This window comes from Crassostrea angulata, chromosome 5, assembly GCF_025612915.1.
Source record: "Crassostrea angulata isolate pt1a10 chromosome 5, ASM2561291v2, whole genome shotgun sequence".
Lineage (NCBI taxonomy): Eukaryota > Metazoa > Mollusca > Bivalvia > Ostreida > Ostreidae > Magallana > Magallana angulata.
Genome location: NC_069115.1, coordinates 20,484,496 through 20,512,218, shown reverse-complemented (window position 1 = coordinate 20,512,218; position 27,723 = coordinate 20,484,496). Strand labels below are relative to the sequence as shown.

The window sequence follows — 27,723 nt, the reverse complement described above, 5'->3', positions numbered from 1 at the left end:
TTTTGATATTTAGAATGAAAACTAATATTTCATCAACATGCACCAATATTATCGTTTTTTAACACATATAAAAAGAATATTTGGGTTGGGATGTGAAGAACATTCAACCCTGGGGAGGGGCACTCTACCACATGTTCTTCTTCTTAGAGGTAGTAAAAGGGCACTATTTTGGCAATTCTATAGTTACAAGTGTATCTCCTATTTCAAATTCTGCTCCTGTATTTCAATCAACCTGTGCGTGCACTGATTAAAATCTAGTAATATAGAGATTTAACTGAATGTCCATGGGCTCCCAGTTTACTAGTTACATGTATAAACAGCAGAGAACAATTTCAGCATTAGGACCAATGTCTTGGAATTTAATAACAATACAATGTACCAATCGGTTGTCAACTTCCTGTTAGATGTCGACTCTGCCTAATTTGGCATATTCACATCAGAGCGGGGGTATAACTAGTTAGCATTCGCCCACAGATATAACTGTTTCTATTAAGAAAGAGGATTTTCTATTCGTGTCCTCTTTTCAGTGCAAAATGAAAAATGAACGCAATGCAATAACAGAAATGAACATAAATTTTATTCATTTTTGTTGTTGAACACAACATAAGTTGGTGAACCCACCATCTTTTTCACGCAAAAGCACATTTTACAGTACCTTTAAACCTTCATATTCCACAATAACAGTCAACATATTGGTGACTCCACCAACTTATTTCATCGAATATCTCACTTACAAATAAACTTGGTGGGTCCACCAATGATAAAATATTGGCGATTCTATTTTTTTAAACAGCATCAACTATCTCATTCACACAGGGCCCTGGTGGTTCCATGAAAATTCAATTGTGCATTTGTCCGCATACAGTTTTGTATTCCATTCAAAGATTTGGTGAACCCACCAACAAAGCAATGAGAGCAACACATGTTATCAAACATTTTAGTTTTAAAGAAACCTTAAATGGTGATTCCACCTAAATACAAACTTTCATTATCCAAATATTTGGTGGATCCACCAAAATGAATTATACAAACAAATATAGAGTACAAATTTGGTGCATTCACCAAAAGTTTCTAAATATTCATCGATGGCACTAAATAAACAAAAACACCGCAACACATGTCAGTTTATATGCAAAACAAGAAAGTTGGTGAAGCCACCAAAAAGATTGACAAAATTCAAAATACCCCTACTTGGTGGATCCACCAGATATCAAGTTATACGAATAATTAAAAAAACAGATTACAAAGTTGGTGGATTCACCAAAGAAACTCCCGGCCGGTAACAATTAGTTTATTGCTGCTATTGAATACATAATTGGTGGGCCCATCAATATGAATGCTATGTTCAGTTTACATAAAAGATAAGAAAGTTGGTGAATCCACCAGAAAGATCAACATATCATCATAACTCATAATTGCCTTTTGCCATCAAAAAAAGAGAAAGACGTGTAGAAAGAAATTTCAAAGAATATTGAAATACCATGAAGTATTTTTGAATTACAGTAGTGAAACATTTATTTACTTGCTTTAAACAAAGGGTCTACTTGTAACTTTTTCATCATCCATGATCACGTTTTGTATTGTGTCTGCACGTATTTTCTTTTTTTCATTTTTCATGAAGAGTTGACTATTTAGAAAACATTTGACATATTTCCTGTGCCAAAAAAATGTCTCTATCTATTCACAGCATTGTTTGTTACTGTTCTTATATAGCTTAGTTTTTGTTCACAGATGATTTGTAGTAATCAATATGACAACTTATCGACCATTTCCAATCAGTCAAGTGGATTAAACTTCTTTCTTCAAAAATGCCGTTTAAGGTAATTCGGAAAACTTTTGGTATTCCTCTTATGCTACGAATTTTGCGGCACTTAAACCATGTTTGTTTACCTCCTTTGGGTTTCTTGTTACATGTAGGAGAGTCATCCATCCTTATGTAGAACGTATTCACTATCTAATCGTTGTTTGTAATCCTGTAGTGAAGTGGACGAGGACATTTTCTTAATTCACACATACTTCTTTGCATCAGGGTGTTAATGTCATAATTGAATTAATAATCATGTTGACATTAAGAAGTAGCTCAATGGGATCATCGAACGTTTCGGCATCATTTACTCCTCAGTTTTTTAGCCTCGTTGCTGAATCATGCATTGACATCCTCATGTGCATAAGAAAATATGCACCTGAAAATACATAAAAAAATTTTCAATCTTTTTAATTAGATCTTCGATAAAGGCAACAAATATATGTTTCCTATATCAAAAGTGATAATGCATTTCTATATATCCTTACTAATGAATACATTTGGCCAATAAAATAATGAAGTAACTGCTTACACCTTCTGTATTTTAAGTCGTGTTAGAACATGTCCTTAAGCTAAAATTTCATTTTTGCTTGGATCAATACATGTAATTATTGTAAAATTAATTAAAAAAAACCTACTATCATTTTTGCAATAGTATAAATGGAAGTGAGGTAATGGTTACGCTTTGGTGTATCCATGTCAGTGGTAGTTACCATAAAATAATATACTTGAAATGAAATAATATTGAATTATTTAGCGAGAACTTATCACGTGGATTAACCAACAAAAAATCATAGAAGCTAGTGTAGGGCGGGTTCATCAAGTTTCGGGCATATACATTGGATCGGACAACTTAGGTTCAAAATCTATCCCATGGGGCCCGTTTCACAAAGCATGATTTTAACTAAGTTACATGTATATTTTGTGGAAAAAAAAATTTCTGAAGTCTTTTACTTATCCGTTTCACTATTCAAGTCTTGTCTTAGGAAATTCCTAAGCTATATCTTCACTTTAAGACAGGTAAATCGATATCTTATCAAACTTAACATGACGACTGTTTATGTTCTACTGAAATGAATTATACGCAAATCAAAGCACATTAAAGTGGAACAAAAATAACAAATTACACGCATCATGAAAACCTTTTTCACTTTACTAGTACTTCTAAACTAAAACTTTAGAAGTAAAAATATACATAATATATATCGTCGATTAATTTCTCTGGTTTAGATTTCATATAGATTTCATATAGATTTTTTTCCATGTAAATGAAAAATTTGATACAAAATATCAGTACATGTATATGTTTTAGACATTACACTATTTACATTCAATGTACGCATTTTTTTGCTAGGTGAATAAGGGAATGCATTTTTATATTCACTTATAAAGTTTACAATCGTGTCATATTGAAAAGAATTTATACATGATCGGTACTTATTTAGAATTAACAATATGATATGAAAATGATTTACAATGTATCTTAATTAAGATAAGTCAACTGTGCTACGCTAAGAAAGTTTTGTGAAACAGCTATGATAAACCTCAGTAAATATAAGTTATAAATTAGGCATACCTAAGTTCTATCTAATGGATCATCTTTGGAAATCTTTGTAAAACGGGCACCAGGAGTGTGGGGGATTTTTTCTTCTTCTCGAAAACAGTCTTTTATCTGATACATTTAATTTGGGATGGTGATAAAACTCAATAGTGACATTTAACCTAAAGAACAAAATCTAGAAGAGATACGTCCCACTAATCATCCCCTTTCCCTTCTGTAATCAATGTCCTAATGCATGTACAGCTGTATTTCTGCGATTATGGGTTCATATTCAATACAATAGATATCGCAAAAACGGTAATATTTCCAGCTGCATCATTAAACTGCATATTGAACAGTGGAAAGCCGGAAAAGTTTGTATTTTTTCCCGTCAGATGCAACAAAAAAAATCTAAACAACATACATGTACATCAACTGAATACAATTATATAAGATCAATTTCAGTTTAAGTTTTTAAGCATTGTCAACTCCTCAGAATATCACACTGGTTGCTACTTCATTTCATTTTTAAACCATAAGTCAAGGAAAAGAAATAAGGAAAGATTCGGACACAGTTAAACGTACAAAAAAATCTTGATGAACACACAAAGCCCCTTAATGTTTATCATCTAGTATATCAAATACGTATCATTTGTTAAACAGGATTTTATTTTACTACTTCCATCCCATAATTTACATGTTAACTGCCTGTGAATTCATTTTACTATTTATAAAAGAAGTTGTTGTTAATTGAATAATTAAGATATGTTTGGTAAATCAATAAAATCTGAATTTCAATTCAGCTGCGGTCAATTTGGATACAGATGACTTTAATAATCAGAATAAATAGAGACTGTCAAGAATATTTTTTTCCTTAACTAACGCAAATCAGCAGAAACCTAATTAATATAGTACAAACAGATTCTTTATCAGTTGTTATCAATTTTTCGATGAAAATCAAATCTGGAATAGGACACAATTTTATAATGTAAAAACTTTTACAAACAGCTGATGCATTGATTAAAATTTAGCGTTTAACTTTATACATCAAAATGTCGCAAAGTTTGATTCATAAAAAGCAATTTGAAATGAAATTTCATTGTTTTGTGTACACGTCATATTTATTTTCTGTTATAAAAAAAACTAATATAAGCTGGGGAAACAACGTTTTTATTTACATGAGGCCACACGACCTAAACGATTAAATGAATAACTTTAGCCATGCTGTTAATTAAATTGGAGAATTTTTCGAAGCTATATTTATACCTTATATCCCAACCGTTTTCGTATGTCACAAAATTTGCAAAAAATGTGAAAATTTTGTAACTTCTTGTATTATCGTCAGCCATTTTCTACGATTTAAAAAAAACTAGGCAGTAGCATTCAAATTCGAATATAATTGTTGCGAAAAAGCGACTATTTGATTATCGCAAAAATGACCAGATATACATTATTGTCATGATTATCCCCCAGCACAAATTTCAACTATTAACAATCGTTATGAAGTTCAAGTTGGTCGTCTGCATAAATAATATTATTTCTTTTCTAGTCCAGCTAATCTTAATTATTTCAATTTAAGTTTGTGACTTAAGTTAATATTAAGAAGTATCTAAATCAATGTTCAACTTGAATTTAGATGAAACAATGAGATAATGCGCAGTGTGTATCTCGGCTGATCTGGGCAAGGCACTTAAAATAACATGAATGAGAATAAGATAAAAATCCGATATTTGTTTGGATGACAAAAACTAACTTCTTATTTCGACAGATTATTAATTTAGTTAATAGACCAGTAGTTATTTTAGGAATTTTTTTACTTACTTACTATAAGGACATTGTATACTACAAGTTCTAAAATATTTTTTTTATTGCAACTTTCATATAATTGGACATATGTTTTTTCATTTATTTGATTTTCAACAGGTATTTGCCTTGTATATTTGGTATTTTTACAGACAAAAAATGAATATCGCTGCACACAAAACTTGATCTGTATGATGCATACAAAATCAGTACTCTGTTTTGCATCAGAGCTCTGGGAGATTGTAAATTCATGTTGTTCAATTCTAAATTTCATTAATACTTCAAGTGACCTTGAATTACTTAACATGTGATCATTATCTGTCATACATTATTTTAGAATATGCGATCCTCAGTGACGTTGAGTTTTATACATAAATGCAGTTTTTTTTGTATATAAACTTTACATAAATAACATTTTCTGTATGGCAATACTATTTAACTGATAGAGAACAGTGGTCATACGTAAATAGAAAAAGCTATCTTCACTTAATCCATACAACGGTTTTGCCTATATCCCAACTTCATGTACATGTTTATATAAACAAGACACTTAATTTGTGGGGAACGGGGGAGGGGGGGGGGCATTTTAAAGTTTGATTCGAGATCCATGTTTTATGAATCAAAATATGAAAAACAAATTTTGCAAATAATATTTGCAATTCATTTCTTTCATAAATATAGACAAAGCAATCTACCGTAAAAGACACCAGCATCAAAACATGTGTTATAATCTTAGAGGCAAATATATCATTATAAATACCGGTATGCATCACATTAAACTAAATGTGTGCTCTTTTCGAATTTGCGAAAATGTTCTGAATTTTTATGTAGCCTGAACTAAACGTTTTTCTTAGTTTATGAAAATCAAACCGTTCTACATGTACTTGTGTTTCTTTGACAGACCTTTGAAGACTACGACGAATTTATCTAGCTCGAAGTTCGGTAGCTTTATGTCCCAATATTGATGCAATATTGTGATTTTCTTAAAGGAAGACTATAAACATAATCATTACTATATAAAAGGATATATTTTATAAACGTTTAGTGTATGACAACCTACCCTCCGGTAATGCTTTTGAATGGATCCTTTCAGCCAGTAGATTCATTAACAGGCGCTTGAATAAGATTGTGACATCTGATTCAAACGTAGGATTATGATCACAGCAACTTCCGAGTCCGAGCGTGTAGCCTTTTACGTGGTGTTGGAGAAAATCACGGCACATAACAGAGGAGGCTTTGTAAGAGTCTTCTAAACGGAAAAAAATGGAGACGTATTTGACAAATCGCCAAGAGAAATGCCGAGATTACCACCAATGTTATTGAGATATTTTTCCTAAAAATGCACTGCATGAAATAGAAATTCCAAATTTAACTATAGAGTTATTTGCCAACAGGCATGATAGGTTTTCGAAGCCTTCCGATGTTCTGACACAATCGGATTGTTCTCGGCATGACCCGCTATCCAAAAGAGAAACGTCAAAAGTAATCTTCACAATCGTCTGTTCCTTGACCCATATTTTCAGCGTCCACATCGTTAGTATAAATGGAATTCTTAAGATGTTTTTATTGGTTCGAAAAAAAGGAAATTATTCGTGACGTAAAATTTGTACTCAAAGTAGTCTTTATTTTATTTATTTTTCTCTTTATATTTTAACTTCAACAATTTAAAAACGTACCTTTGACTTATGATTGTTCTCCTCTTCATCCATGATTTACATGCAGTAATCAAATACGTTGTTAACATCCTCGAAATGCAAAGCTTGTAAGCATCTGACACAATTCTATAGCGCGGACCGACCTGTTTATGCTAATACAAAAACGACACAGCATGGCTCCACGGCAACCGTTCTACACTAATTAGGCCGCACCTTAGACCACTCTAGATTTATTTCCCAATGAACAATAGACGTGTCTTCTTTCGATATGTAACAGGCTCTACGATCTATCAAAGTCTCTCTCTCTCTCTCTCTCTCTCTCTCTCTCTCTCTCTCTCTCTCTCTCTCTCTCTCTCTCTCAATCTCTCTCTGTTTCTCTCTCTCTCCCTGTTTCTCTCTCTCTCTCTGTTTCTCTCTCTCTCTCTCTCTCTCTCATTTTATTCATGTGTTTTGGTAAACGGAAGAGATGTTACTTTATGTCACACACTTTTATATCAGAGAGAGAGAGAGAGAGAGAGAGAGAGAGAGAGAGAGAGAGAGAGAGAGAGACGGACAGGTACATTTACATGTAGGCAAACAAACGGACAAATAGACACTGTTTGTAATTTGTAAGCGTACAGCCATAATATAAGTCATGACATTTGACTCACGGGTTTGTAAAACTTTGCAACGCTAAGAGGGTTGTTCACATAATATTTCTTATTAATATAAAAAACTAACTCACAATGTTATACGAGGATTGTCCGAAAATTGCGTAGATAAGTAGCGTTATTCACTCAATAATGAAAATAAAAAATGAAAAGTTAAAATCAGCGTAAAGAAATGAATATCGTGACGAAAAGTGCTTTTCAAATTATATAATAAAGAAATTAAAAAGAGGATAAAACTTGTTCATGTTCATTTTTTTCACCCATAAAAAATTGTTTCATTTCGTAGTAAAATGGCGACGTCAGCGTTTGAGGCGACGAAAAAATATCAACTTTTGTAATGATCTTTAAACAGATCTTAAGGCAATATAAAAGTATATAAAATTTACATAATTGCTTAGAAATGAAATTTTTGATCAAATAGTCAAGCACAAAGAAAGTTGTCATACGAGTAAGATGACATAATGTGGAAAAAAACCTCCAGCGATGGACAGACGTTATACAATAGTAATTGATGCAGGCATGTTTGTAAACGAGACATCGTAAATATGCATGTGGGGAACATGTTCAAGGAAAATGTTTTCTCTGATGTTGTTAAAAAATAAAGCGATTACCTTAAATTTTCCTCATGTAATTTGAGATATGTATCATAAAGCTTCCGAGAATAATATGACTTGTACGTTTATAATTGATCTGGAGTATAAGCCTAATAATTGTAAGGATGTAATATCTCTCTCTCTCTCTCTCTCTCTCTCTCTCTCTCTCTCTCTCTCTCTCTCTCAAAACAATAAATAAGCAAAAGTACGTGCAGTATTGTTGATCCTGGCAGTGATTTAGAGGAACAACGATTCTTCTATATATGGAAGGTCTGTCGGCATACCTATGTCAGATGGTACCGACGATGACCAGGGAATAGGCAGAGGTTTTACGAATTAAACATGGTTTACGGTTGGAAGTCTTTCATTTGTTCATAGATTCAACACAGTCCGTGATTTTATAGAAGAAAACATGTTTATTGATTCCGGAAATATTTACTTATCTCCATCTCATTTATTTTACATACACACAATTGTGAACGTATGAACAATGTAAAATCATTAATTATATGTAAGTATTAATATTTGTAAATGTATTTGTTTTCCCTTAAATCAAGCTACAAAAGAGCAAAACGTAGGCTAAGAAATCTTTTTTTTAAAGTCTCAATGGTTATCGCGTGAGTGCAAACCATTTTCTACATTGTAATAATTGTATTTCATAATTGAACAGCAATAATTATTGCAATCTCCTCAATTTGATGAATGATTCAAAACAGAAACAATTTCCGTATCAAAAGGATGTCAATATACTTGAATTTGAAGACGCCCCTTTTTGGCCACTCTATCTGAATTATAACGCTTAACTTACTGGACAAATATCTACCTCTTTGTTTTTTCTTTTTTTTATCTCACCCAAAACTTACAGATTTTGATATGTCTATATAATTATCTTACGACATGTAGATGCCTCATTTGAATTCTCTCTCTCTCTCTCTCTTTTTCTCTCTCTCTTTCTCTCTCTCTCACTGAGTCTGGATGATGGTTAACCCTAACCCAGACCGACCATGCAGACACAGGGAAATCGCTTCTGTCTTCTGCTTGGTCCCCCCCCCCCCTCCGATTTTGATGAGTGCCAATTTTGTAGTGGAGAATTTCATCAGGGAAAGTGCGATTTCTCCATTTCACGGGGAAGGCCCCTGCTTGATACATGTTCATGTATCTTCCCACCGAGCGCCGGATATTGTCATTTCGTCCGAAGGGTCTGTGGATCCGTGCTGCGAGTAAGTCTTCGCTTCGAGACCCGGAGCAGACTTGCCGAACCATAGCCGCAAAGCCTCTGCGGACAGGCCATTCTTCCCCGTCTGCCGCCGTATCCGTAGCGCCGGGTCGGACAAGACGAGCATCACCACATAGCCTATGCGGAGTCGGTCGTCAACGGGAACGTTCTGTGTTCGCTTCGGAGGCGGGCTACCGCACCCGGAGCCGGGCCCAAAACAGCACTGTTCCCGGTCCGTCCAGACTGAAGCAAACTTCCACAGAGTCAGGATTAGGGTGAGGGTTAAATTGATTTACTAAATTCTATTCAATCAATTACAATTTATTGTACACGGGATGACAACAACCAATATTTTTATCATAGTTAAACACATATACATGAATCCACACGTAACACCTGCCGCGTGTAAGGGATGGGGTACATTGTATCTGGCTTTGGTGTGAATAAATGCAACCAGGGTTTGCAATTTACCCATTTACATGAGGCCATGAAGTCAGATGAAATATATATCCAAAGATTTTTTTGTGTGGATATTTTGTTTTATTACTTACCGAACATTATCATGTTCAATTATAGTTCAGAGAGAGAGAGAGAGAGAGAGAGAGAGAGAGAGAGAGAGAGAGAGAGAGAGAGAGAGAGAGAGAGGGGGGGGGGCTCAACTTCGTTTCTATATGAGGAAGTTCAACGATGCACAGGAAAATATACTAAGCTGGTGAACAAAAATTGGGTTTTATCACTTGTCATCTTTATATTGCTTGTTGTTCCAAGGGGGTTAATTTGCTACATGCGCCTGTACATGTATATTTACATTTTACAGTGGGATTTACTTAGATTCCATAGTCTGTACTACATTTATTATCCATTTGTCATTTTTCACAAGTTACATGTACATATACATGTAGTTGTTTGTTTGAAAAATTGTTGAAACTCTTAACATCAGCCTGAATCGGACAGTCGTCCGGATATCACCGATCTGAATCAAAATTTATCTCAGATCTATTATAAATGATGAAGCGCTAATTGGATTTTACTTGATGGATTAACATTTGGAGGACCACCAATCGATTGTGTGTCAATCGGGTTTTAGTACAGCCGGATCGATCGAGTTGTACAGTGGTCCTAATTGGTGGTGCTGCATGTAATTTTATGTCGATAATCGTTCCAAATAAATCCTTTCTACACTGGGCATTACTAGCAAATGTTAAAGAAATTCCGAACGGATTATTGGTGCAGATATGTGTACATACGATTCACGCCCATTCCGGTCAAGCGATTTCCCTTAACTTCAACTTACATGTACATGTATCAGGACCTAGACTAGCATGCAGTTCCAACCACAATTACAGTACATGGTAGTTTTCAGCGCCGGTGTGCTCTAGGTCGCTAAGTGTACATGCAAATGTAATTGACGGCATTACAGCGCACGCAACTTTTCTTTTTTATGGAAAAGAGGGATATTTTGGCAGAAATAATGGATCCTGTGCTTTATGTAAAAATGAAATCAAATGACACTGAGATTTCCAGCGACTTCCTGAAATCCTTTTGACATGTATGACAGATTTAAAATCAATTGTAAAGAAGTTTCGAGAAATAATCCTGATCATGATAATGAAAATCTTGCTCTGGAATTGATTACCAATGACCTTTTTTTTGTAAAGGACAGTATCCACAAACAGAACCTATTAAAAAAGTGAATGTTTCCACAGCAGCAAAGACTACCGAGGATATGATTCACGGCAATTTACAAAAGAGAAGAAAAATTTATGATTAAGAGGCCCCGTCTCCATCATTAACAGGAACGTAGCATCGTTTTTAAAATTGTGGGGTGGGGGGGGGGGGAGGGCAGACTCATCCAAAAAATCCTGACAAGCACCCCCCCCCCGAAAAAATGGAAGGAAAAAAGAAAAAAGACACCTTTCCATAATCATTAAAATACCAATCCGTGGATTTTTCTGTTCATTTCCTTATTATCAATATTATTTTTTACTTGGTCCCAAAATTCTATTTTTTATATGTAAATTTAAGAAAAATCATTGATGCGACAAAAACGCCCCCCCCCCCCCCCCCCGATATTAAGTCCCTGCATTAAAACTAGATGATATCCCGCTCAAGCTCGAATGTTCACTAACACTTTGATATGATGAAATGCTTTATATCTTAATTTCTTGAATATTTAGTTAATTTTGTACATATCGTGTACAATTTTTTTTAATAACTTTCTTAACATATTCCTTAAAATTAAAATAAAATTAACGCAACTGCAAAATGAAAAGTTAACTTGTAAACTCATGATTTATGTATATTGTACGTGGCCATAATTCTTTTTATGCAGCTGACTGAAAATAATATTTTTTTTTTAGATCAAACCAGTAAGTGGGTATATATTTTGTGCATTGTATCTCAAAATGATTTAGGTCCCTTTTATTTTTATCATTCACCCAAATAAGGTTTTCAGATAAAATACTGTTTTGAAAAAAAAAATTAGGATAGGGGGTCACCCCCTCTCCTTCATCTTCCCCGTTTTGTGCATAAATAATTTATCCATATGCATAAAGACGTATCTACACCATTTGTTTATTTTTTACAAATAATGCATAAGCTGGACAACCAATCCGTCCCGCGGTACATTTTTTCATAGCGGGGGGGGGGGTACAGTCCCTGAAACTTTCTACTTTCCCACTTGAACGGTGAGCGCACTCTGAGCGAACGGTAAGCGCACACTGAACGGAATTTGGTGAACGTCAATGAACGATGAGCTAACGCAGAGCGCAAACGGAGCGGAAAGTGAGCGGTGAATGCGCGATGAAGGATATGTGAACGCTTTGTGAACGCAAGAGAAACGATATATTTGGAGTGCCTCGGAGATTTTCTTTACATTGTATTTCGTCGGTAATAAGGACAACATTATGGTGTTCCGATGGGGCCACATCGACCTTCGCACTTTCGCCTAAATGGCGAAGATACGAGAGTGCGAAGTTGCGTAGGCGAAAGTGCGAAGGTGCGATGGCGAAGGAGCGAAAGTGCGAAGATGGGATGGCGAAACGCGAAGATGCAAAGGCGAAAATGCGAAGTTGCGAAGGCGAAGGAGCGATACCACTATCGCTCTTAGCCTTCGCAACTTCGCACTCTCGCCTTCGCACTTTCGCCCTCGCCTTTTTAAAATTGTGGAGCTCTCTATCGTATAAAGACAATTTTAGCTGTATAAAATGTCATTTGAAGCGGAAGACGAACTTTTTAGAATTCATTTTCAACAACCTCTGCATTTTGCTGTGTTTCGCATGCAAAGACCGTTTCGTTCATTTTGGAGTTCCGAATGAAAACTGACTGAACGATAAGTGAACGCTGAACAAACGGTGAACGCTTTGTGAACGCACAGTGAACGCACTATGAGAGCTCTGTGAACGGTGAGCGTGAACGGAGCGGAGCGGAGAGCACAAGTGAACGCACTATGAGCGCACTATAAGCGCACGGTGAACACACGAAGAAATGGGAAAGTAGAACGTTTTAGGGTTTGTAACAAGGACAATTTTTTGATCATATCTAGATTTGCATGTCTGCAAAAGGTGGGTGGAGGTTCCAAGCGCTAGTTTCAGTAACTTTACTATGTGATTGTATTCAAATTAAATTCATTTTTCCCAATCCACGCATGACTTGTGTTACATACATTGAGTACAAAATCCGTTTTCTAAATTTTAAGAAGATTCCCCGTCTAATATTTACATGTAGATCTAAGTAAGCCTTCTGCAATTACCATTTTATCAAAAAAACTAATATGCGGCAAATTATATCTGATCGAAATAACATTTATAGGTCCAAATAATCTTATGATGCGAGAAAACAATACACGCAATTTAAATTTGATATAAACATGATAAGTATTATGACATGTATTCACAAATACATGTATATGCATGTACACACCATTGTCTACATTTACCTGGGTAAGAAATGCAAGAAACAAGTATAATTTTAAAATATCAGATTCACGTGAAGAATTGAAAGTTTATACACTATGCAGAGACCATTCCTATTTTTCTGCCTTGAAAAGTTCGATTTTGTACCATTACCTTCTATGATGGTTGAAACTATCTGTCGGAGAATTTGATTCTAAGTAAGGTGACCATGGCTCGCTGATATTTTAAAATTAGCGATGATGCACGTATTTTACTAAACGTATAAATGTTGTAAATGTAATGGGTGATCAAAAACCAAGCCAAAAAAGTAAACAGAACCATTTTATTAAGGCCTTGGACTTTCAGTATAGGACGAAACTATTTATTTCTTGCGTCAAAACAAGTTAAAAAATGACACTGGTTTCACGCGAAATACACACCGATCGCGTAGTCTTAGATGAAAAGCCAGGCAAATCTTGTCAATTTCAAAGAGCCCTACATTGAAATAAACAGGCCTATGTCACATCATCGTTTGACACAGCTACCCAAAGTCCAAGCTGTTGTTAAAATGGTTCTAATCGTCATTGGTGAATAAAATAACACATTAGAAATCTTTGAAAGTGAAATTGGTTAATATTCAAGTATGCTTATGATAAACATTCACAATGCTCAAATACTTTTTCACATTATATTTTATTGATATTTCATTGCTTAATACGAGATTTGGTCAATCTAAGAATAATTGATTTAGTATACATAAGACTGCTTCGGTTTACTTCTTATGATTCGTCTTAGAGTGGTCATAAGATATGTCTTAAGACATCCTACATCTAGGACATGTCGTGATATAAATTTTAAGATATACTTTCATGAACATTGCCACTGGTGTTTTTTTTTTTTGCTATTGGCAAAATGTCTAAATTAATAAGTATAGATAAATGATCAGCACGTCATACATGTACAGTAGTTAACTAGCAGCGAAAGTAACAGAATTATGTGAACTAACTCTCTCTCTCTCTCTCTCTCTCTCTCTCTCTCTCAATATTCAGGTGCGAATGCATGATTTTTGGTTTTAAAAAGAGAAATACACATGTACATATATGTGAAAAATGTGCATGTATATAGAACTAAACATTGGGGGTGGCAACGGTAGGAGAAAGCGTTGTATACTATACTGGTATGTTCCTATATTCCCGAGGATGGTGGGGGGGGGGTTCTAATTCAATACTACATACTATTCATGTATGTACTACTTATATCTCTGCAAGCTCGGATGAATTGGGAGAGGGAGTGGACATACCACTATAACAACCCTCTATATCATTCTATAAAACTGCATTGTCTTTTGGAGGCAGACTGCACTTTTTAATGCAGTGTATTCTGTATCATAAACTTATCACGTACTTGCATATTTCTTATTACATATGAGGTGGGTCAGTCACGTTTTGTCCCCCGTCACATTATGTTCGCCGTTGCCTTTTTTCCTAAAAAAATCGTCACGTTATGTCCACCGGCGGACATACGTATACATGTAACTCTGAAAAATACAGTGGCGGCGGACAGAACGCGTTCGTATGTGCGAATTTTTATTAAAAGCATCAGAAACAATTCTGTTTTTTGCGTGGGGAAAAGATTATGCATCCGTTTAATGCATATCTTAAATAAACATCATTTTCATTACATGAATAAAAATTAATCCAATAATTTATTCTCAAATTTGATATTTTACTCAAACTGTTGGATTTGATGCGATGGCAAATAAATAAAAAAAGAAATAAGTACATCATTCATGTACATAAAGTATCAGAAGTTGTCCTAAGAATAGACAGATATTCAGCAGCACATGGACCTCCATGTAAGAAGCGTCATACCCGCCTCTCGAAAGTTTATTATTTATAAGATAGAGCTTCATAAATATTCCTGTGGGTGCTCAGTCAGTTCATCTCAATCGTATTTTTGTAAGGTACATACTTTTTTTACGTAAAGACTTTTTAATAATTGCTTCTAAGTTTTGACAATTATTCAACTGAAAAGATATATATTTATATTCATTGAGTTATAAGTCACTTTCCAGGAGCATGTTTCATTAGAACATCGCAACGTAATGTAAATTACGTAAAATTCAGCAATATCTGACAATTTCAGAATAATTCCGTGCTAGAAGTTCAGCAAAGAGTGAGGTCTTTGATTAAATAATTACAAACACCTGTAAGATCACTTTCTTGGTCGGCACAGCGGGAGGCTACATTCTGTTGAATTCGCTGGGTCTTCACACCAGCGGGAGGATAAACATTGCTGACCTTGTGCAGGACAAAAGGAACCGCGTTTTGTGTCTCCTTATCTCAATTCAAAATATCTTCTATATCCTAGCGACCTTATCTTGTGTGTTTACAATTTGAACAATATTATATGACCTAAATCCACCTTGGAGATTTTTTTCTAATGATATTTGAAGAAAGTGCTAAGAATACTAAGTATATATTTTTGTTATATACATGCATATGTTTTCGTAGTGGCATTTTTCAGCAATGTGATATGAGTGTCTCAACAAAAAGCGAAAGAACGCTTAAACATTGCTAACTGATTAATTCAAATAAATACAAAAAATGTTGATTTAAACAGTGCCCTTCAAAACATGTCTCTTTGTTATGATACTTTGTACTCAAAATAGATGAACAATCCGATTGATATGAAAGAACCCATTCCAGTTACCAGACACTTTATTCATGATAAGCTTTTACTTTGTCCCCCAAACTCTTCATCATCAAAAAATAAGTAAAATTTATACACCCCCATCCTCAGTTTTTTTTCTCTATGATGCATTCAACTCTTTCAACTCTGACAAGTTTTCATTTGAACGGTAACGAAATGTATTTTAACGAAACGAAAACTATTCTAAAAAATCGGGCCCGCCTGTGAAGCGGATAAATCGAACTTTATCCGATGAAATTCTCCGCTTCAAAATCAGCACTCGGTGTCGTAATCGGGGCGGCCAACAGTAGACAGGGGCGGCTTCCCTGAGTCTGTATGTAAGGTCATGGTAATAGTTAACCCTCCCCAGAGAGAGAGAGAGAGAGAGAGAGAGAGAGAGAGAGAGAGAGAGAGTAATTCCCACATAGACACATGTCAAAGTTAGCAAGATAAAGAAAAGAAAAATAAAGTGCATAGATAATTTGCAGAGAGAGAGAGAGAGAGAGAGAGAGAGAGAGAGAGAGAGAGAGAGAGAGAGAGAGAGAGAGAGAGAGTATTGATCTGATCAAATTTCGGTTTATTTTAGGAGAAAAGTGTTTAGAAAATTATGGACAATCAATTGTTTGTAACGACTTAATCCTAGATTAAGATTAACAAGTTTCCTTTTAAGGTTACATGTAGTTTATCATTATAAATAGAATGATGTATTTTTACTTTGAATTTGAAATGGACGGCACAGTCAACAAATAACGGTTGCATAAAGACTTCCTGCTGTGCCTTCCTCTGAAACATTATACCATCAACCAATGGAAGGCTGGGTGAATGGGGCATGCACAGAACAGTTTACAGTACGAATGATAGGACATACGGATTAACAACAACGGAATTTTGAATTACCACGAAATATAATGATTCATCTGTTTGAATAATGACCGAAATATTGGATATTGTGTGTGAAAGAGAAGAAAAGAGTTATATATATGGATGCCGACGGTTGGATAAATGAAGAAAGAAAAAAAGAAATAAAGCAAGAAATGAAGTCGGCCTAGTTATGGTAAGTAATACACTACATCAACATGAGTACTTGGAATTTTTGTGAATATGTTACTTAACCGTGTCCACAATTAACTGCAGAAAAAAATGCAAAGTTATGACGATTGTTAAAGTTATGGAAGTAAACAGCTATATCTGTATCATTGACCTGGCCTTTATACAAGTACCTTGTAGCTAAGGCACGTAGCATCGCGGGTGAGGGTGGAGTAGAGATGAGGGTGGCAGCATCCCCCCCCCTGCTTTTTTGCGCAGTAAACATATTTTTTAAATCTACATATAAAGAGGGAAATTAAAATGGAGTTGTCTTCCCCTTTTTGGGAGAATGTAAAAAATTAATTGAAAGGAAGTTGATGTTATATGAAGATATAGATATGCTATGTTCTGACCCCTCCCCCTCCCCCCCCCCCCTTTCCCACGGATTAGGATTTTTATGATTTTGAAAGTTCCTTTTTTTTGCTTGTCAAGATTTTTTGGATGAGTTTGCCCCCACACACTTTCAATAACGATGATACGTGTCTGTAACTGCTGTCATAATGGTTTTTTAAAAATATTAAGTGTTTTTGATTTTATTTGTTCTAAATGTAAGTCTATAACGAAATAAATAAAAGACCTATAGATGACAAAATAATGTCTCAAAACCAATTTCTTCAAAGAGAAAAGAACGAGAAGGTGCAAAGGAAGGTGCACTAATCTTCCCTTTGCCTGACGTAATGAATGGGTTGGGTTTGATATATATGATATCAAAAAATATATTCAGCGATATGCTCTCCTTATTAATTTCCTTAAACAAAATTGAATGATTTCAGCATCTGGATGTCACTTCGGGATCCAACACGTTATCAAAGCGGAGATAAAAGTTTCAATGAATATGAAGTTTAATTCTAAAAATAAGATTTATGTACAATTTAAATTCACTGACCATATGCAAAGTGGTGACTAATGGAAAAAATATGTAGGGATTTCCATTGAAAAAGAATAGTTAATCACTAATGTAAGTATACATAGCAATTTTTTTCTATAGTTTCAGTGCAGTGAAATTTAAATATAATATGCCTAAAAAATATTTTCTCATTCACTATACTTTGAAACAAAAATAATCAGGAAAATGATGGGAAAATACAAAAGGATACAGGAATGATCAATCAAACTAAATCATTATATTTTAACTACTATGTTCCCTTAGCCAAAATAACTTATATGTAAGTGAAGTATTGTAGTTTGTTCACACGTATAAATGACGACTCTTGATCTGCACGCGAATTCAGCATACTTTTTTCAGAGGTCGGTTAACGGTTTTTAGAGAAATTACGCGGCTTTTAAAGCAAAAACTTGTCTAGAGATATCGATGGTACTAATCATATCAACAGACCTTGTGAAAGTAAGATTAATGAGTTCAAAAATAAGCTTTAGCTATTAAGCCACGTGAATTGCAACTTTTCAGCACGTGAACAACTATAACTATCATTACTAAAAGAGAAGACCCAGAGACGACAAAATCATTCAAAGACAGCAATGAATAAGTAGGATTTTGCATGAATTGAATCGTGTTGCTATATTAACATGTAGACCGATATTATGATATAACCTTTGCATTACAAACATTTTGCTACCCATTTCACGTCCAACAAAAACCAAATAACCGTTATAATTCGGATAATGTGCAAAATTGATCGATGGAATTTTCATTCACCGTGTGCGCCCTGATTCCCGCCGAACTGACATCTTAAGCGCCCACTTTCTTTAACAGATTTAAAATTAAATTTACGCGCAAATATGATTTTGTTTTGTCACCTGATGCAGTCAGTAGGCCAATATGGTCATGCAGTGTTAATATACACGTAAAATGGTTGAAACTCTTCTTCTTTATCTCAACTAAAACTGAATGAATTTTAAGAAAGACTATAAAGTCCAAAATTATGAATTTAACAACCACAGGGTAGGGTTTCTTATAGCAGGGTGTGGCCAGAATTCGCGTTATCGGGTTTAGTAAATTTTTCTGCAATTTTCGCTACCTTCATATCACCTGTATGAATCATCAAAGTAAACATACCCTCGTTTCTGTTTGTATAAACATCATTCTTTTAACAAGTTGATCAAATGATTGTCAAAAGTAATTAAAAACTATTTAAATTACAATTCATATACATCAGTAAGTAATGAAGAGGATTGGGTAGATTTCAGTTATGTGAGTGTCTACATAGCTATATATTTCATAAAGGATGACTGCACTTGGCGCCGGGGTTTGGGCCCTTTTTGGTCGCTTCTGTTGCGGTTTTTTTCTTAACCTAGTTGAACTTTTGTTAAAATTTTTGAAGAGTCTAGTCAATTTCCAACATGACTGTGATACATTAAGCTCTTTTTATGTTTTTCTCCTTACAACTTTCGAAAAAAGGAGATTTTTTGCTTATATGCCCTTGATCAAACATACGATTGATATTAATATCCATAAGAGGTGGAGCTGACATTATCAGAATGGTACTAAAATTAGACTAGCATGAAAAACAATGCCATGTATAAAATTTATGTGATCACTCTTTCACCATAACCCTATCTTTTCTATATGGTACATTTACAAGTATACTACTTTATATGGTTTCAACAATTAGACCACGCCTATGTAAGCACAGAAGACTTTAAAAGGACTTAAACACAATTTCAGATGAAAATTTTATTTTTGATTTGTATACATAATAAGTTTTGTTGTGTATTTTGAACGATTTATCCAGATTTTAATGTTAGAAGTCATGTTACAAGCGAGAGACAGAGGAAAGAAATCGTTATTATGTAAACAAAGCTCGAGTCTTATATTTGCTTACAAATAATGTAAAGAAATTACAATTTCTTTGACAAAATAACTTGTGGAAACAAGATAAACTCATTCAGTTGGCTCATAAATAATTTTACCAACAACAAAAAGTAACACTAGATTGAAACATATCATTTTATTACCTAATCAAAGGGATTTTGTTGTTTTATTCAAATTAAATATTTGCGTCTATTTTGAACTGCCGGTCAATAGACTGCAATCTATTAGACCGCCGGTCAATAGACTGCGATCTATTGGACCGCCGGTCAATAGACTGCGATCTATTGGACCGACAACGTATTTCAGAACGCGGGTATGTTAATGTTACATCCTTTCGATAGTTCTCAGGGAATGTTCCTTTACATAGACGCTGTTTTTAGTACTTGGTGAAACCAAATTCAATGTTATCAAAATGGAGTATCAAATAATCAACAGTTTTAAAGCTTTATATAAGATAAAAGACTATTTAAAATCTAATGGGTTGAAGACTCCCCCTTCTTTGTGTAAACTAATATTAAATTGAGATATTGTAGTGCATGCAACAGGTTTTGTGATTGTAAAAGATGAAAAAAAAATCTGAGTATATTGCATAATGGCACGAAAATCATCTGCAATATGCAAATTGTAAACCCCGAAAACTAAAAAAGGAATTAGGTAATAAAACAATTATTTAATGCTTGAACAGTCAATAGACCATAATTTTTTCCCTTGATGCAGGGAACAGCTCAGTATGATCTATTGCCCTCGGCCGTTGGCCTCGGGCAATAGATCATACTGAGCTGTTCCCTGCACCTCGGGAAAAATATTCTGGTCTATTGACTGCTCAAGCATTAAATAATTGTATAATAACACATATACATGTAAACAATAACAAGGCTCAAGCTTTGTTTACAAAACATTTTCACCTCTGTAACTCGCTTGTAACTCGATATTGGACTTTCAAGTTTTGACAAAGTATTAAAAACACCCATACTGATTATTTTAGACATTAAATATGACAAAATAAATTTTGTGAAATTTGAGCTTAAATCGTGTCCAAGTCCCTTTAAGTCAATGCTTGACAACTTAACGTTCTTGAAAATATTGTCCGCGTAACCACAAAACATGCTATCTTACACGTCATGTGATAGAATTTTGCATTCACAAAGTTACCTGAGGTGAGAAATCACGTGATGATTATATAATATACAACATGCATCAACCCTTGGTTACAACGAAGAAAGCGGAAGTAAGAAGAAGCAGGTTTTTCTCATTTAAACCATGAGCGCATGTTTGATTATTAATCTCCCTTTGACATAACTTTGATGATGCAAATATACAACTACTGTTAAACGTAAAACAATAGACAAACATGCGCTGATTGTGTATGAAGTCAGTGTAAAAGTGGGGGTCCTCATTATATTGTATGGATATTCAAGAAATCGTGATGACCCCCGCCTATAAAAACAAATTCGTACTTGTTAACGCATACTTTTATTTAACGCAATTACGTAAAGTTGCAGTTTAGATGTTGACCATTTCTGCAATTGAAAGAAACTTCTTGTTTTAAAAGTTTATTTTCTCGCAAATATCGCATGTCCTTAAGTGCAGTCATCCTTTCTGTTAATATTTGAGGTAATCATACTTGGTGGTTGTAAATATAGAAAATTAACAATTTCCTACCCCAAAACACTGCACAATTTGTTATAAAAAGATTTTTGGACTTAAATGCCAGATATTTTCACCAATATACACATATGGTTGTTTGTATTTCTATTAAAGTGTAAGAATGAATACTGAAAGCTTAAGCTTTGTTGTCTAATATTCAATAAACTGAATATAAGATGAAGAAGAAGTACATGTACGCAGAAAAAGAGTATCTCTGTGGTATAATATGTATACTTTGATTACAATGTAACATTAGGTAGAGAACTGTGCAGTGATAAGTTGCAATATCTTTTTGTTTGAAAAAGTGACATCGCCAAGTAGAATAGCCAGGCGTTAGAAGACAGGTTGCCTTGTCGGTTGCAAGGTCTGTTGACGTTAAAATAACCACGAGGCAAACGCAATATTTGTATGTATCGAATGAAAGCTTTTTCGTGTGTCCAAGAGGCACTCGGTAGCTGCCATTATTACGTAATTCTTTCTCGCATTTCGTATAAAACTCGGGTGAAGCGGGTACGGACTGAGACGCCTGGTCATGGTCTAATGCAATACAATGTGCTAAGGAAGAGCCGAATTCTGTTCTTAGATATGTTGATACGAGAAGTAATGCAAATTAAGTGAAATATGAAGCATTATACCATTTTTATTTTCATTTAATCCGGTACAATTGCTCTCCGGCCCCTGCATAATTGGAGGGGCTGTTTAGTTAAAATATGTATTCTAAAGCCATCTTCATGAAACAATACATATGTAAAACTATCTTTCCAGCAAACAAATTAGGAAATATTATTTACAATCATGAGATACTAGAACTTTTTAAAACATTTATTGATTACATATTGATTATTATTTATTGTCATTATTTATATACGAAACTGAAACTGAGTACCTAGTTTTCTTTATGCAATTTTGTTCGTGATATCAACATTTTGTTGATTAAATTATTTTAAACTTCAACGTATGACCTCTACATTGACTCTATGTGATTATATTTTCTTTCATTTTTTCTGTACTTGAGCTGACAAAATCAAGTAAAATCATCTTTGTGAAAGTTTATCATATCAAAAAGAAAGTTGAAAATTTCTTTCCATTTTCATAATTATCCAGGAAAGTAATTAGTTTTGTACTTTTTTACAGATCGCTGTGTTGGTTTACACATAAAATCCCTGTGGCACCACCTCGACCTGGAAGCCTCAGGAGGAAAGACACACTATGCGTATGTCGATAATTCGAGAACTCTTTAAAACATGACCAGAGAGTAGTATCAGTGATTTTCTAAGGGATAATAATCAACGAATTATAGAAATGATGAGTAGTGACGGTGACTAGTTTATTTACAACACCTACCATCGGTGGAAATCCTTATAAGTTGCACCTAGTGATGATAATTTTTGCTTTTATCTTTTATAATATAATTCTTTTCTGTCATTGATAATCCCGTTAAAAAGGAAAACGTATTTTGACCCACAGAAAGAGCAGACTCCGACAAATCTATATTTTTATTTGACAGTGATAAACAAGTGTTTTTGATGGATTTTATTTTTGTGTGTGCATGCAACAGCTATGTAATCTATGTTGGTTAATAAGTCATCGTAGATCCACCAAGTATGTAAATCTAAAGTGAAATGTGCTTGTTTATGGTGAGTCCAACAAGGTAAATTCATTCCACTAGTCTGCATCAGCGAAAACTAAAAATATGTTAATATGATCTTTCTGGTGAATTCACCAACTTTCTTGTCTTGTATAGAAGCTAAAATTTTCATCTTTTTTGGATGCCAAACCTGCTCTATTTAACACAGCGATTTATTAACAGTGAGTCCACCAATTAAGAACTCTAGTTTCATTTCACATTTCGCACAGTTTTATATTGGTGGATCCACCAAGTATTGAAATAGCGACAGCATTTTTCAATTTGGACAAATTCCTAAAATTTGTTCAATGTAGTATTTATATATTGACATATAATTGACATATTAGAAAATTTTACCTCTTCGACTTTTGGTGGAATCACAAAACAATGTTTGCAAAATCGCGTATTTTTAGGCATTCGAAAGTTTTTGTTTTTGTCATATGTTCTATCATTGCTTTGTTGGTGGGTTCACCCATTCTTTGAATGAAATACAAAACTGTATACAAATTCACAATTGATTTTTGGTGGAATCACCAGGGTTCTAGTTTCCTGTGTGAATGAGATATTTTATGCTTTTCAAAATAATAGAATCGCCAATATCTTATTATTGGTGGACCCACCAAGTTTATTTGAAAGTGAGATAGTCGATGAATAAAATTGGTGGAATCACCAGGGTCCTGTGTATTTGATATATTTGATGCTGTTTTAAATAACAGATTCGCCTTTATCTTATTATTGGTGGACCCACCAAGTTTTTTCGTAAGTGAAACAATCGATGAATGAAATTGGTGGAATCATCAATATTATGACTGTCATTGTGGAATATGAAGGTTTAAAGATACTGTAAAATGTGCTTTTGCGTAAAAAAGATGGTGGGTTCCCCAATTTATGTTGTGTTCAACGACCAAAATGAATAAAATTCATGTTCATTTCTGTTTTTGCATTGTGTTCATTTTTCATTTTGCACTGAAAAAAAGAGGACACGAATAGAAAATCCTCTTTCTTAATAGAAACAGTTATATATGGTTTTCATTTTTGTAAAATTGCGTTTTACATATGATTATATCTATGATTTTTATTTTAAAACATTTTTTCCTTATTCTAAAATAACTTTTGTGAATAATTAACAACATTTGTATTGAGTGGTGAAAGTAGCAAGTATAACATATTATATATCCTTCACATATTTAAATGTATGAATTAAATATTTTACATTTTTTTAAAATTACGATTTACATATATGTTTCTGGTTTTATCTTTAAAATATTTTTCATTATTTAAATATAATTATTATTCATGTAACTTGTATCTAAGCGTATTTGACATGTTTTATTCGAAAAATTTATTGCACATTTATTTAGAACTATTCCAACGCTCCAAAATATCTTATTAGCAGCCACAGGCACCTAATAATTTTTTTGTCATAATTAATATATAAATACCCTATACCTAATAATAAACAAAGTACCCATCGCCGCCACCTTGTATTCATTTCAAACAGTCACATCAGCTGACATATTTGCTTAAAACTCATTGGTAAAATTATTGGGCGATTCTCTCCGTCTCCCGATCGCTCATTCAACATCTAAGCTTACAACCAATTCAACAAAGGTACACAGAGAAAGTAGATCAATTTGTTGCACATTTTTTCGAATTATAACCGTTATTTGGTTTTTGACGGACGTGGCATTGGTTGACAAATGTTTGAAATGCAAATTGTTAATCATAATATGGATCTAAATATAGCAACATGGAATTGAAGCAAAATCCTACTTACAGCTTTTTAACCGGGTTTTCCATTGGAAAAATCCGGTTATTAAAATGGTTAAAATGGTGGGCGGGCGGGCGGCTGCCAAAAGGGTACCCTCATTGTACGGATAACTCCTCCTACAGTTTTCAAGATAGGAAGTTGTTCTTTTGCAGATCAATTGTACATTGATCAGAGGTGTGCATATTGCTAGGATTTTGATTTCCGATAATCTATGAAAAAAATACCAGCTATTGAACCTAGTCATTTTTTTGGGCAAAATATTGCATATAGGGTACCCTTTCACCTTATCCATTTCACTGGATACGGGTTGACATGGATTATGGATACAGTTCCCATAAAAGAAAACCCGGTTTGCTATCACATTGACAGCTTTTCACTTGTTTATATGATTTTGTTGTCTCTGGGTCTTCTCTCTCCACAAATATGAAACGTGTAAAGATGGCATATTTCAACATTAAAAATGTCGCTTTTTAAAAAGATACAGAGATGACCCAGAAATGACTAGTTATCTATTTTTCAAAAATGTTTTGTATATAGGATAAAAAACAGAGTTCAAAGAAAGTTTATGACGATGTTGTTTCAAACACTACTTTATACCACGGAATGTAAAGTATGCTATGGCTCACTGGTTTTGCCTTGGTAAATGAGTACAAGTTCGCAATCTTTAGCGATTAAATCTTCCTCGTGATTCGTTTATTATTTTTTTTTAACTGTTTTTTGTTAAATGAATATTGATATAAAATAATTGAGTCTGACATCATCATGACAAATTCGTGCAGTCCGTGATTTTTCTTAGGTCGCTGTAGGTTTCGACCAATAGATAAATGGGGCGTGTAGATTTCAGTCTGGCTGTTTCTATAAAGCTATAATTTAACTATACATTTCTGTAACAAATAGAGAGAATTGTACTCGGTAGATGTAAATTTAAGCATTTGAATCCCAATTTATTCGTGTCGATGATTCCTGCAAACTTACAATCTTGCGCGCCCAATTTCCTACTATAAAATGTATAAAGATATTAAGATGATTAATTACTGTAAATTCCTAATTAAACGTGAGGAATTAATATCCGCGTAAAATGGCGAGAAGCACCCCACGCGGATTTTAAAATCTCGCGTTTATTTTCTGAGATTTAAGAATTGTGAGTGATTAGGATAAAAGTTCGGCATTCGCGATTTTATATTCTTGCGTTTTGATAGATAACACCGGGGTCACGGAATTAAGTATTCGCGAAAAAAAGGAATCTACAGTAAGTAAAACAATACTTTGAGGCTAAAGAATATATGATTAAATCTTTAAGAACAAAGCCAATATTGAGGAAAGACCACTGAATACATTGTACATAGGCTCTAGGGAAGCAGCTGGTGTCGTGAAGTATTGACCAGAGAATGTACATATTATACACACTGAAAGTAGAACGCTTGTTGTCGAAATAATGCCTTTGGAATAGAAAACGATTCAGACAGGGTATAGGATTAATTAAATTGATTAGATAAAATACTTCACAAACGGCTAATGCCTAAAAGAGAAAACCAAGACATGGTTGAAATTTTCTGGGTTAATTATAACACAAACGTTTGGATTCAACAAAATTTAAAAATATGGATATCTGAGATCTTTCACATATATATGGAGGTAGCCTGTTCAGTGAAAATTAATTCGACTAAATTAATGTTGTAAGAATTACATTTTCAGTGCCTTTATAATAACAATACGGATTGTCACGTATAAACCAATTAATACATTTAACTAATGACGCATATGATGTAAAATGTAGAGTGGGGAGTTAAGCGGGGTTTTCATGATTATACAGTATGATAATAACATACTAATTCAAATCCATAATTCAATGTTAAATCTTACAATAGCTAAACATTATAATAAGTAAAAAAGAAATTATACTTGGAATATTAAGGGCTATAATTATGGTTGGCACGTGATAAAAATTATCGGGGTTTATTGGATTTGATCACGCCCCGACCAACATTATCACGTCATTATACCCAAAGAATGATTCCTTATTCCTTAAACGAAAATGCATTAATGAATTAATTTATACCTTCTAGCAAACATTGAATCGATTTTTTGTTTAGTTTAACCTTTATTTACTAACCTCTCCCCCCCTCCCCCCCAAAAATAAATAAAATGAAAGAGTGTTATGTAAGCACAGTGGGTCAATTTGAGAAGAAAGAACTCAACACCAAATCAGAAATAAAAATACCAATAAGACACCTTTATCAGTCCACATCGATCGCTATACACAGGGTTATCAAATTGATATGGAGTTTAAATAAATTTGTCTCTACTTAAGGAGGCTGGGGGTCAAAATATAATATTATATAAAACCATCAAATTTATTTCAAAATTGTATATGCAATTTCTGAAGCTATCAGCTACTATTTGGTAAAGAAAAATTTCATATATTTTAATATAAAATTTGATCATTTTCCATCCTTTAAATGGAGCTCTTCTTTTAAAGGAGATCAATATTGTCTAAAATGGCAGCCACCCCCCAGCCCCTTAAAAGTTTTATAAGGTATAATTTAAGAATTCAGATAGCTGAATGACCTTGTTACTGCAAATACGCAATGCAATGCATGGCATGTCAAAACTTTTCGATAAGTTGCGAATCAACTCACTAATCTTGTGTGTGTGGGGGGGAGGGAAGAAAATACTTTAATATTGAAAGGTCTTTCTAAAGCGGTGTAAAAATATTAATTTTAATAACCAATGTAAAATGTTCGACTTAGAATTGTAACATCTAATGCAAGTGTTTGAATTTGAAATTTAAAAAAAATACTTGATCGACAACACAATAAGCTGGATTGCTGTTCCTATTTCAAAAATGTGAAATTTATTAATTAAAAAATAAATAGCTGAACAATGGCGTTATATGGTCAAGGATCTATTGAGTAGTAACTTTTAAGGATGTTGGTAAGTGGGGACTTAACAATATTAAACAATGAAAAATTGA

General features: G+C 33.9%; 1 long non-coding RNA gene across 1 annotated transcript; it reads right to left on the bottom strand.

Annotated features, from left to right (window-relative positions):
• Window positions 1-976: 976 nt before the first annotated feature.
• On the bottom strand, window positions 977-7,000 carry LOC128184725 (uncharacterized). The gene is made up of 3 exons (XR_008243770.1): window positions 6,824-7,000; window positions 6,208-6,396; window positions 977-2,183 (listed from the first exon to the last, which is right to left on the bottom strand). It is a non-coding gene; the product is annotated as an uncharacterized LOC128184725 (long non-coding RNA).
• Window positions 7,001-27,723: the final 20,723 nt, after the last annotated feature.